Raw genomic sequence first — 11,523 nt, 5'->3', positions numbered from 1 at the left:
AGAGCCACAGCAACGCGGGATCCGAGCCGCGTCTGCAACCTACACCACAGCTCACGGCAACGCCGGATCGTTAACCCACTGAGCAAGGGCAGGGACCGAACCCGCAACCTCATGGTTCCTAGTCGGATTCGTTAACCACTGCGCCACGACGGGAACTCCGAAACTTCAGTTTCTTACTGTGTAAAACAGTCATAGCAATACCACCACGTTGAGAAGATTGAATTTAAAAATTTACAACGTAGCAAGCTTGAGTGTAAATCACAGTAGTTAAGCACTAAGCTCTTAATAGCTGTTTAACAAAAGGCAGGGCACCATCACCTCTCTGAGCCTCATTTCGCCTCATCTGCAATATAAGCATAATTGTTCTGCCTACTAACTTCAAAGGTCGTCGTGAGGAAACACTAAAGCACGTACAGAGTGTCTATGAGGATTTTCTCAGCGGCTTGGTGTACCTGGAATTGTGAGGAGGTGCTAGGGGACCCCTGGTGGAGGAACTAACTCAGGAGCGACCCGAGCCCCAAGTCAGAAATGGGCTCAGATCTCCACTTTTGTCATTTAGTGTGGGTGTGTGACCTAGGGTGAGTGGCCTACCTTCTCTGAGCCTCCTCTTTCCCTTCTATCAAGTGGGGTTAAACATCACAGGGTCATCTCGAGAATCCTATTCTGTAGAAAAGTGTTAAACATGTGGCAAACGTATAAATGTTTGCTGAATCTCAGTTCCTCTGAGGGGAACCAAATTCAGTCTATCTCCTTCCGCGAGGTAGGAAATATGCAGATGCCTCCACACGTATCTCAGGTAGGAGCGATGCTCTGTGCTTCCCCACCCCCCTCACCCGTTGCCATGGCCACCGGTTCAGGGCAGCACCCGGGCGTGTTCAGCCCAATCCCCGCCTTTCTAGAGTGACCATTGGCTGGAGAAGCCACGTGATGCACGTTGGTATGCTAATATATGGTAATCGCCCCACGCTCCTCCTCCCCGGGCCTTGGCCGAGTAGCCAGCAGGGTGCGCGGCGCCGAGCCGAGGGGGCGGGCTGAGGGGCGGCCCCCGGGAGAGAGCGGCCAGGTGGAGGAGGAGCGCGAACGCGACCGCAGGTAACGGGCGGGCGCGTGCGCGCTGGGGCCGGCTCACGGCGGACTGGCAACGCGCGGGGCACTCGGGCCGCTGCGCTGCCGGCTTAACCCTTTGGGCACCCAGCTGTCACCGCTGGGCCGGGCCGCACGGGGCGGGGCGGGGCACTGCCGTGGGCTCCGGCAGGCAGGCGGACGGCGGCCTGACCCGGGATCCGCGGCGTGGGGCCCGCGCGAGGGCCGAGCAGCCCGAGCCGGCAGATCGACCCGCCGCAGCACGCCCAGGGGCCGGGACCCAGTCTCAGGGAGGGCTGCGGGGCAGCTTCGGGGCCGGGGCTCGCGGGAGGCTACGGGGAACCGGCTGGAGTACCGGCACTCACACGGTTTCTCGGGGGGGGCCGAGCCCCTCCCGCCCAGAGGCCTGGGCCTCTGCAGCCCGTGGCCTTGCGCGGCCTGCGTCTCCTCCGCGCATCCCGCAGGGTGCGAGGAGACCCCAGGGTCGGGCCTGACCTCGGCGCCCCCTTTCCAGCCGCGGCCTGACAGCCCAGACCCCGGCACTTTTGACCCGAAGTCAAGCTGGGGCCCCAGTGGGACGAAGGCAAGAGTGGTGCTTGGGAGACATCAGCCAAGGGACGCGGGGATTGTCGGCGCTGGGAAGAGCGGACAATCCCCTAAAGGAAAAGCAGACTCCAAGATTTGCCAGTATGGGGAAGGAGAGATGCCCAAGAAAGGCACTGGCCCCTTATTTTCTGTGCTGGGTGATGACTTGACATTCATGGGAAAATGTCACAGCTGGACACCTGGATCAGGTCTGTCATGTCCAGAGGAAGCGGCTGTTCTCCGTGAGTTTCTAACAGATTTCTTATAAGGCCAGGTTTAAATTCATTTTACTCCCTCACCCTCCTCCTAGGCCTGCTACAGAAGTGTGTTCTTTTAATTATCCACCGCCACCCCCCACCACCACCAGTTCACTAAGATTGGTGGCAGCTTTAGGCTTACAGTGTAATTTAGCTTTCACTACAATAGAAATGGTAGGATGGGCCATGTGCCACTAATATTAAGCTTGCCCTGGGAGCTTCTTGGAGGAAGTGTGTGTGTATGTGGAGTGGGGGTTGGGGGTTGGGGTTGGGGGTGTTTCTATTACCAGGGCAGATGAAAAATTGGCTAATGTAATAAAATTCATTAAGTAAAAAAAAAATTGGCTAATGTGCCAGTGATATCAATAGAATTTCTTTTATGGGTCTAAAGTCTTTTCTTCTAAAGCAAGGAAAAACGTGGGTACACATGAAAAGTACCAGAAACCAATTTGATTTGTGCAAGTGAAGTGCAAATTGCCCTTTCATGTTGCTCTTGATGTCTTTTATTACACAACCACAAACACTTGCTCTATGCCAGGCACTCCGCTAGGTCCTGGAGATGCAAAGATGAATAAGATAATTAGTCCTTGTCCTCAAAGAAGTAGTGGGAGAGATGGAAATAAAGTTGCCAGTAAAAGTGATAACAGCATAATAGATGTGTCTATAAAGAGCTGTGGAAGCACAGAGGAGGGAACAATTAGCTGTTTGAGAGGATCAGGGAAGGCTTTCCAGAGAAAAACACGTGTAAGTAAGGTCTTCAAGGGTGAATAGGAGTTTGCCTTGTAGAGAAGATCAGGAAGAACAGGAAGGGCAGCCAAAGCAGAGGACACTGAATATAGACACTTAAAACAGTTTGGTATCTCAAGGCCATGGCTTTATGTTGCAGCCGTGGCCTTTTTCCTTTCTCAATACAGTAACCTAGAATATCAATTCCCACCACATTTTCCAGGGATAGTTTCTATCTTGTTCTCCCACATTTTCTCCTTGTTTTTTTGTTTTTATTTATTTATTTATTTATTTGAGATTCACTTCTGGTCTGTGTCACTCACATCTTTCCAAGAACAGTCCAACCATATGGAGATGGGAAAGGGGTGGTTTACGGTAGCTCCAAGATAGAGAGCTGGAAAACCGGGCATAGGTGTGCACTAGAGGCATCATCCCAGGGGGGCAAGCCTAAACCATACAGTGAGGGAAGCCTTGCCAAATGTCAAGTCTGCAATATCAGATCTGTGAGACCTTGGGAAACGAGTAATCAGATCAGAAGCTGGAAGGATCTGGGCTGGTATGTGGGTCAGGACAAGCAGTTCAAGACTGAGATCATGACTCATGGAGAGATGGGGGAGCCCATTGTGTAGAGCAGGGCTGTGCAGAAAAGGACAGCACTGTCTTCTCAATAGAATATTTCCAATACCTCCTTTCTGTTCTTTCGCCCTCTTTACTGCTGGCCTATTTTGATCCAGTTTCCACTCATGACTCACTTTTGCTAGGCTTCTCTTACTGAGGTCTCAGCTACCAGAGCAGAGAGAAAATCCTGTTCTGCTGCCTTAGCATCCACCTCTAGAACTATAAATAGTCCATTTTATTTCGTAAGCCATTAACTAGCCAGCCTGTTTTCACCTCCTGATCATTCAGAAACTGAGCAAAGATGGGCCCAGAGGTGGTAAAGGAGACCTCACCCCCCCAAACTCATCTATTGTCTGACTCAGATAAAGGCGTTTAGCTTTGCTCAAACCAAAACTTATTTTTAGAATGGATTGTGGTGAATTTTTGGCAAATCCTCAGTCTTGAGCTCTCTTACAGATCAATCCGGGTAAAGAAGGTGACGCTGGGGGGATATGCCTGATGTACTCTGCTGAGATTGACAATTCTGTGAGTGCTGGAGAATCATGGGTGCTATTTAAGCAGTCTTCTCAATCAGCATGTTTACTGAGCACCTGCTTGTGTGTAAATACTGCGCTGTGTTTGTGCTTTGGAGACAGGAAAATGAGAGAGGTGGCGTAGTCTGGGGATTATTCTCAGCTAAGCAAGGATTCTTATCCCAGTTCTATCCATGACTTGCCGCCTGACTTGGGTGTGTTATTTGACTTTGTTTCTTCATCTGTAATAATGCCACCTCTTCATACGCTTGTGAAGATTAAACATAAAGCAGTACTTCACTAAATTTTCAAAATGCTAAACATGTGGTATTACAGGAGTTGAAGAAAGAGAAAGATCACCATGGGCTATGATTGTCTAGGAAGGCTTTTTTTTTCAGAGATATGGCGAATTTTGTTATATAAAGGAAAGTGGAAGGGCTTTCTAGACAGGAATAATAATGTTCAGAAAACACAGGACTGTGGGAGTTCCCTCGTGGCACAGCAGGTTAAGGATCTGGTGTTGTCACCTCAGCAGCTCGGGTTGCTGCTGTGACGCTGGTTCAATCCCTGGTCTGGAATTTCCACATATCATGGGGCTCCGCCAAAACAACCACCACAACCACAACCACAACAACAAAACACCACAGGACGAGAACACGGAAGAAAGTTTTCCGGGATCAGTTGATGAGCTTGACCAGTCTGGCAAGATCGGAAAGTTAAACTAGAGAAGTAAGATTGGAGGCGTTTGTTGAAGCCGGATTTTAACAGGTATTAAATGCTGAACTAAGGAATGACTTTATTCTGTATGATGGAAAGTCTGAAGATGTTTGGTTAGGGATGTGTGGGGGTTATAAAAAGTAGTATTTTAAGAAGATTTTCAACAACAATGTGGAGCATAAACTTTAGTAGGGATAGAGAACCATACAACCAGTTAGCAGGTTATTGAATAGTTTAGGTATGAGGGGATAAGGAATTAAATTAGGGTGATGGCAGTGAAAATAAGTATTATAAAAGAAACATCAACAGGGCTCTAGGGCTGATAGATACGGAGGACAAGAAATAAGGAGGAATCAACTGTAGCCTTGAACTTGGGTGCCAAGATCAACAGAGACAGGACAGATAGAAAGAAAAGCCAATTCAGGGGAGAAGAGAAAAATCTAAGTGCTATATATCTTGTGGTGATATTAATTTTTTTTGTTTTTTTTTTTGTTTTTTGTTTGTTTGTTTGTTTTTTGTCTCTTTAGGGCCACGCCTGCGGCATATAGATGTTCCCAGGCTAGGGGGTCTAATCAGAGCTGTAGCCGCTGGCCACGGCTACAGCCACAGCAGCGCCAGATCTGAGCTGCGTCTGCAACCTACACCACAGCTCACAGCAGCACTGGATCCTTAACCCACTGAGCAAGGCCAGGGACTGAACCCACAACCTCATGGTTCCTAGTTGGATTCGTTTCCACTGTGCCATGACAGGAACTCCCTCTTGTGATATTGGAATTTATAAGTGGATGCATCCCCTAAATATGTGGGGGGAGGGGGCTGGGAGGGCCAGAGAGAGGAGTCTTATATGTGGGTGATAAGTGAAGCCATGTGATTAGCTTAGTTCCCACTTAGTTCTTAGCAGCATGGAAATAGAGGGATAGAGGACCAAGGCTGAAGCATGGAGATTGCCCACATTCAGGGAGGGGGGAAGAGGAAAGGAGGTCAGTATGGTGAAAAATAAGGACTATCAGAGAAGTAAAAAAAAAAAAAAGCCCTTCTAATTTATTCACCCAACAAATGCATTCTCTCTACGACCATTTATTTGTGTACCTGATAGATGCAAGGCGGATTAGACAGGCTGTTAGCCATGAGGGTGTAGCACCACAGAAGTCAAGCAAAGAGAGGGTTTCAAGCTGGAGGAACTGGTCAGCAGCATGCAATTTTACAGAAAAAGTGGGAAATGTTCCATTATACTTAGTACACAGGGGGTTCTTTCCGAAAATGATACTTCAGTTCCATGAGGAATGACCATAGGGGTATTAAATGCCAGATTAAAGACAGTTGGGGCATGAAATGTGGGTAAGAAATGGAGACAGCAGGTAGATCTGTCTCCATTTCTTATCCACAGTAAAGGCATTGGAAGTAAAAGGAAGAAGAGAAATAGGAAAGAGGTCTGAGAAGGCAGAAGAGTCAAGCAAAAGATTTGCCCTTCCCTATCTGCATCATTATTTTAGTTGTCCTAAGATACCATTTTCTTCTTTCATATCCTTAATAGCAATTCAGCAGTTCATTTCTTAAACCCACTCCTTTGAGAATTACCTGTACATTTCATTGAACAGTAAGAGTGTAGCCACCACTTGTTGAGTGCCTATTCTGGGCTAAGCATTGTAGAAATGTGATTCATTATTCCATTTAATCTTCACAAGGCTGGATTACAACCATACAACCTCTTGGAAGCATGGAAAAGCTAAATAAATTGCTTCTGATCACATAATTAATGAGGGGAAAGATGGGATTTGGACCCAGCTCCGACTCTAAAGCTGTACGAAAGGACCAAACTGTACTGTCCCTGAAGGTGGGGCCAGCTTCCCGGGTGTGTGGCTTGTGCAGTTTTCTGGGGCCCTGCATTTATAAGGGCCCCACACCTGGTTCAATGCTCTCTTGTTGCCGTCTTGAAATTGTTCAGAATTTTAAACAAGGGGATCTGCATTTTTGTTTTGCCCTGGGCCCCACAAATTATGGAATCAGTTCTACCCAAGGTATCAATACTCCCTCCTGAAGCCAGGAAAGTGTTCAGCGCTGTACACTTCTTTTTCGCTGCCAGCCTAAAGTCCTTGCTGTGTAATGGTACACGATCACATTTTCCTGTCTTCTCTTTCTGGACTCCTAGTATAAAGGGCGAAAAGGGGATATCCTGAAGTTCAAGTAAATAGCCAGGATAAAGAGAATCGAGAATAGAGGCAAGGAATTATTTACCTAGAATGGCTTCTGGAAACTCATCCATCATATCATGAGAGTATTATTGGACAGAAATGCCATCCTGATCCTGTTGTTACTCTCAATTTAAATAGAAAATGGTGGAGTTCCCGTCGTGGCGCAGTGGTTAACGAATCCGACTAGGAACCATGAGGTTGCGGGTTCGGTCCCTGCCCTTGCTCAGTGGGTTAACGATCCGGCGTTGCCGTGAGCTGTGGTGTAGGTTTCAGATGTGGCTCGGATCCAGCGTTGCTGTGGCTCTGGTGTAGGCCGGTGGCTACAGCTCCGATTCAACCCCTAGCCTGGGAACCTCCATATGCCGAGGGAGCGGCCCAAGAAATAGCAACAACAACAACAACAAAAAGACAAAAAAGACCACCAAAAAAAAATAAATAAATAAATAGAAAATGGTTAGTTTCCGTGCCTTTTGTAGATGTTTTCATTTGCTAGGAAGATCATTTTTCAACCTATTGTAACAGAAATTGGGGTCGAACAGTTATAATACAATTTGCCCTGATCTGATGCCTCTTTAGCCAGGCTGGCACCCACACCAAGGACCACCCAGCAAGTCTGAATCATGTAGCCCTGCTCACCACTTTTGTCCTGAGTGATCGTGTGACCTTCTTGCCTGTGTGGTCCACTCTGTCCCTCCATCTACCTGTATGGATCATGAAAACCAGAAAAACTTAACTTTTGACATGGTCCCTCACTTGGGGTTGCATAATCAATCACTCCTTGGAACTGACAGCACTTTCGGTTTTTCTAGTTTTCATGGTTATTGCTCTCTTAGTTACAGCATTGGCTCATCCTCAGGCTCCTGCCACTCCCGGTCTCTCTGAGTAATCATTTGACCAGGTCCTGACCAAGCCCTGACACTTGACACTAGCTGACCACTTGCCCAGATCTGAACACCATCCAACCTAGATTCCTCTGCAGAGGATATCAGGCAAGACTGAGGTTGTGTTGCTTCCTCCATCACCAGCGTCAATCCCATCCCATCTCACTTTCTACTTCCATCGTGGATCAGGTGAGCCTAAGAATATGTGAGATTAACAGTAGGAAGAGATTTAGAGTGTGACCTACAGCATATGTCATGAAGGAGTCTCGGTGACCAGTGTTCTCCATGGTCTCCTATTTGTGCTGCTGGTAGAGTCTCCATAAGGCCCTGTAGTAGTTCTCTATTGCTGTGTAACAAATTACCCCTGGATTTATCAGCTTAAAACAACGGACTTCCCTGTCTTTTAAGAATCAGTTCAGAAGCGTTCTTCCACTTGCTTTCAGTGAATGAGCATCCTTCCTCTCTGATCTCTCTTTGTGCTTTAACATCTCATTATAGTACTTACCACATTGTTGTAATTGCTCAAGACTCTGTCTTTTTCATTTCCGCAGCTTTAATTCCTAAAACTATTCCTTGAACGTAGTAGATGCTCAATAATGGTTGTTGAATACACTTAAGAATGGCTTGGACCTTTATATGGTTTTTACTGTATTCATTAGAAAGCATATGTATACGGCAAAGTACCTAGCGGTTGCACCCTCTGAAAAATATACCCTTCATCTCCCTATCTAGAAGCTCATGTATCATTGTTGTTGAAGACATAAAGAAACCATTGCATATGTCAAAGACTTCCTGACTTGCCAGCTTACCTTCTCCAGGGAGGACTTCTTGAACTTGTTTCTGTCTGTAAGTCTCTGCTCCATCCATACCCTGAAGCCAATTCTGGCCCTTGTAGGAAATCATATAATGAGTCCCTAGCCCAAAGACACTTGGTTCAATAACAAAATCAATACTGGTTCCCTTTTTTTTTTGCTTTTTAGGGCCACAGGTGTGGCATATGCAAATTCCCAGGCTAGGGGTCAAATTGGAGCTATAGCTGCTGGCCTACACCACAGCCACAGCAATGCCAAATCCGACCCACATCTGTAACCTACACTGCAACTCACAGCAACATCGGATCCTTAACCCACTGTGTGAGGCCAGGGATGGAACCCATGTCTTCATGGATATCAGATACCACTTGCCCAGATCTGAACACCTGTCGAGTTTGTTACCGCTGAGCCACAATGGGAACTCCTGATTCACTATTTAATATCTGACTATAAACTTTATGAAAGCAAGATCTGGGTCTGGCTTATCAACTGCTGTCTTGCCAGCAGTAAGCACTATTAGCTGCTTAATAAATACTTGGTGAATGAATTAATAACACTCCATTCTTGATCTTCATATCCCATTCCTTTAATCAGGTCCTGAGCGCTGATCAACCAGAATCTTAGGCCTGAGTTCATCATTTCACAGGGTCCAGGTATTTTGTCTTGATCCTTCATTCATTTATCACAGCTTATCTTGCTCTACTCAGAACTGAGGCACCTCTTCCCCTCTTTGTCTTCCTAACTAGTAATATTGGCCAGATGCCCTTAGGAGAGTATTCTTTTCTCTACCTAGAGCCAGAAATATCGAGCACACATATTTGATGTGTTTTAAAATATTTGAACTGAGGAGAATTATATCCAGATTTCCAAAGAAGCAGGTTTGGGCCAGAAACCGAGTTCTAAAATTTTATGAGTCTGACAGAGTTCCCATTATGGCTCAGCAGGTTAAGAACCCCACTAGTATCCATGAGGTTGCGGGTTCAATCCCTGGCCTCACTCAGTGGGTTAAAGATCCGGCATTGCCATGAGCTGTGGTGTAGGTTGCAGATGCAGCCTGGATCCTGTGTTGTGGTGGCTCTGGCGTAGGCCGGTGACTACGGCTCCGATTAGACCCCTAGCCTGGGAACCTCCATGTGCCATGGGTGTGGCCCTAAAAAGATAAATAAATAAATAAATAAATAAATAAAATTTTATGGGTCTGTTAAACTGATTAACTTGTGAGCTTGGGCAATTCAGTGCAAATTAATTTTCATACCAAGGAATTAATCAAGGGAGGGGAGGGAATTAATGTAAATATGGTTGCCAGGGAAACTTTTCCTGATAGAAGAGAGAACCTCAGCAGAATTTATACAGGCCCTAGAAACCACTGTAACCCAATCATACTACTGTATTCTCTTTCTGGTGAGAGAAGAAAACCACATAGAAACCACAAGTACAGATAAAGGTGGCTTTAGGCTTTTCCAGAGACTTGAGGAGTTAAGCTCTCCCTCTGGTCTGAATATTTTCTCCAGGGGAAAGATGGCTATTATAAGGCACCCGTTCCTTCTGAAGAAACATCTGGAAATGCAGAGTTCCTCCAAATCCATCTGTGAAATAGTTTTCATGCATTCAAGGGATGTTTATTCAGCACTTTTTAGTGTTCCCATCGCCCAGCAGGGAATACGATGATAAGAGATTGATAACAATTTGGAGGTATCATACTATACCTAGTGGATGTTCCTTAAATTTTGTCTAAGTTAATTTTTTGAGTAGGGGGTGATATGTACTGAAATATGTCATGCTTTTTTTAAAAAATAAAATGCTGTAGAAAAATTCCACGAACAGCTGTATCTTCTGCACCTGAAACAGTTGTACGGCAGCACCTGAAAAAAAACCTGACTCTCATCTATAAACGCCCCAAGGTATATGTCATCTAGTGGCGGTGTCTTACAAATTGTACGTGTCGTACCGGTGAAGGACAGATTCATCTCCTTAATGGCTCAAATCATGAGAGTACCTTCTTACTTTAGCTAAATATGATGGGTGGCTTGAGTTGTAAAATCTTGGCTGTAAAATGCATTTGGATTGAAATGTGTAACCCTCTCGCATCCCTGAGGCCTACCATTCAGTGTCTCCTTTATACACTGGAATATACTGGAGTTTGGTACAATGCACAGTGCCTTTCACCAGGCTAGAGAAGAAGTGGAGGGTCATGGTTCATTAGCACCAGGCTGCTTGGGTTCCAGCCCTGCCTCTACCAGTCATCAGCCTTGACCAAGCCCTCACCCGCTCTGTGCTCCATCTCCCTGTGCACAGTGGGGATAATAGTAGGACCTGCCTGGAAGGATTGTAGGATTAAACAGGTTAATATGTTTGAAGGACATACCTCATGCATGTGAAGTAAAACTGTCAGTTTACCTTTTACTGTTTCCTGTGACCTCCTGGATATAGGGTCGATGGCACTTGAAGGAGACTGTTGAGAGGCAGAAAGTTTTAATAACTTCCCTAAAGTTGTACACTGAGTTTGGGCTCAGATTATTTTAACCCCAAAGTTAAGTTAACTCTGATGTTTCCCATTCTATTTAGTAAGAGACAGAGAAAATGAGAGTTAAAGTGCAAGAGAGGAACCTGGCTTTTGGAACATTTTCAAAGAGGGGTTACTTCGCGGAAGATGGCGACACTAATGCATGTGAAAATGAAATTGCTTTCTCAGAGGCAAAATGAGTATGCAAAATGGTTGGAACTAATAATATAAGACAAGGAATATCATACTGGGTCAGGTCTGCAGTATATCCAGCCCCAAATTCTGCCCCTGATCATGGCAACAAGGGACAATTAGAGGGGAGTATTTAGCTGCCATCCCTGACGAACCCTTCTAATTATAGACCCACTATCCCTGATTGTCTTTCAGTATCCTGCTGTGTCATGTTCACCCAAGTATTTAAGCTGTATTTCTACTTTTGGTCTTTAAAATCTGGTCATTTTTTCAACAAACAGTTTTAAAGCCTCTGTGTTTGGTAGCTCGGGATGCGAAAATGACTCCACCCCAATCCTGGCACCCCAGAAGTTTATGAATGAAGACAGACGTGGCAATACCGATTATGGGATGGTACTTGTGCCTTAATAGAAGTAGGGACAAAATGTCTTAAAAGGTTAGAGGA

General features: G+C 45.9%; 1 protein-coding gene across 8 annotated transcripts in view; it reads left to right on the top strand.

Annotated features, from left to right (window-relative positions):
• The first annotated feature begins 1,028 nt into the window (after positions 1-1,028).
• Positions 1,029-11,523, top strand: part of PHC2 (polyhomeotic homolog 2) — a 111,209-nt gene continuing 100,714 nt past the window's right edge. For 5 of the 8 annotated variants that reach the window (XR_014807440.1, XR_014807439.1, XM_084963772.1 and 2 more), the window contains exon 1: positions 1,029-1,092. The gene's annotated coding sequence lies outside the window, so the exon portion shown is untranslated. Of the gene's footprint in view, positions 1,093-1,597; positions 1,911-11,523 lie in introns of all 8 variants that reach the window. The other 3 variants (XR_014807442.1, XM_021095848.2, XM_084963768.1) reach the window with 1 other exon arrangement.

This window comes from Sus scrofa, chromosome 6, assembly GCF_054392235.1.
Source record: "Sus scrofa isolate SSC_HxYL_T2T_F1_AM1 chromosome 6, Sscrofa_HxYL_maternal_Yorkshire_Landrace_v2.0, whole genome shotgun sequence".
Classification (NCBI taxonomy): domain Eukaryota; kingdom Metazoa; phylum Chordata; class Mammalia; order Artiodactyla; family Suidae; genus Sus; species Sus scrofa.
This window is presented reverse-complemented; position numbering and strand designations above follow the sequence as displayed.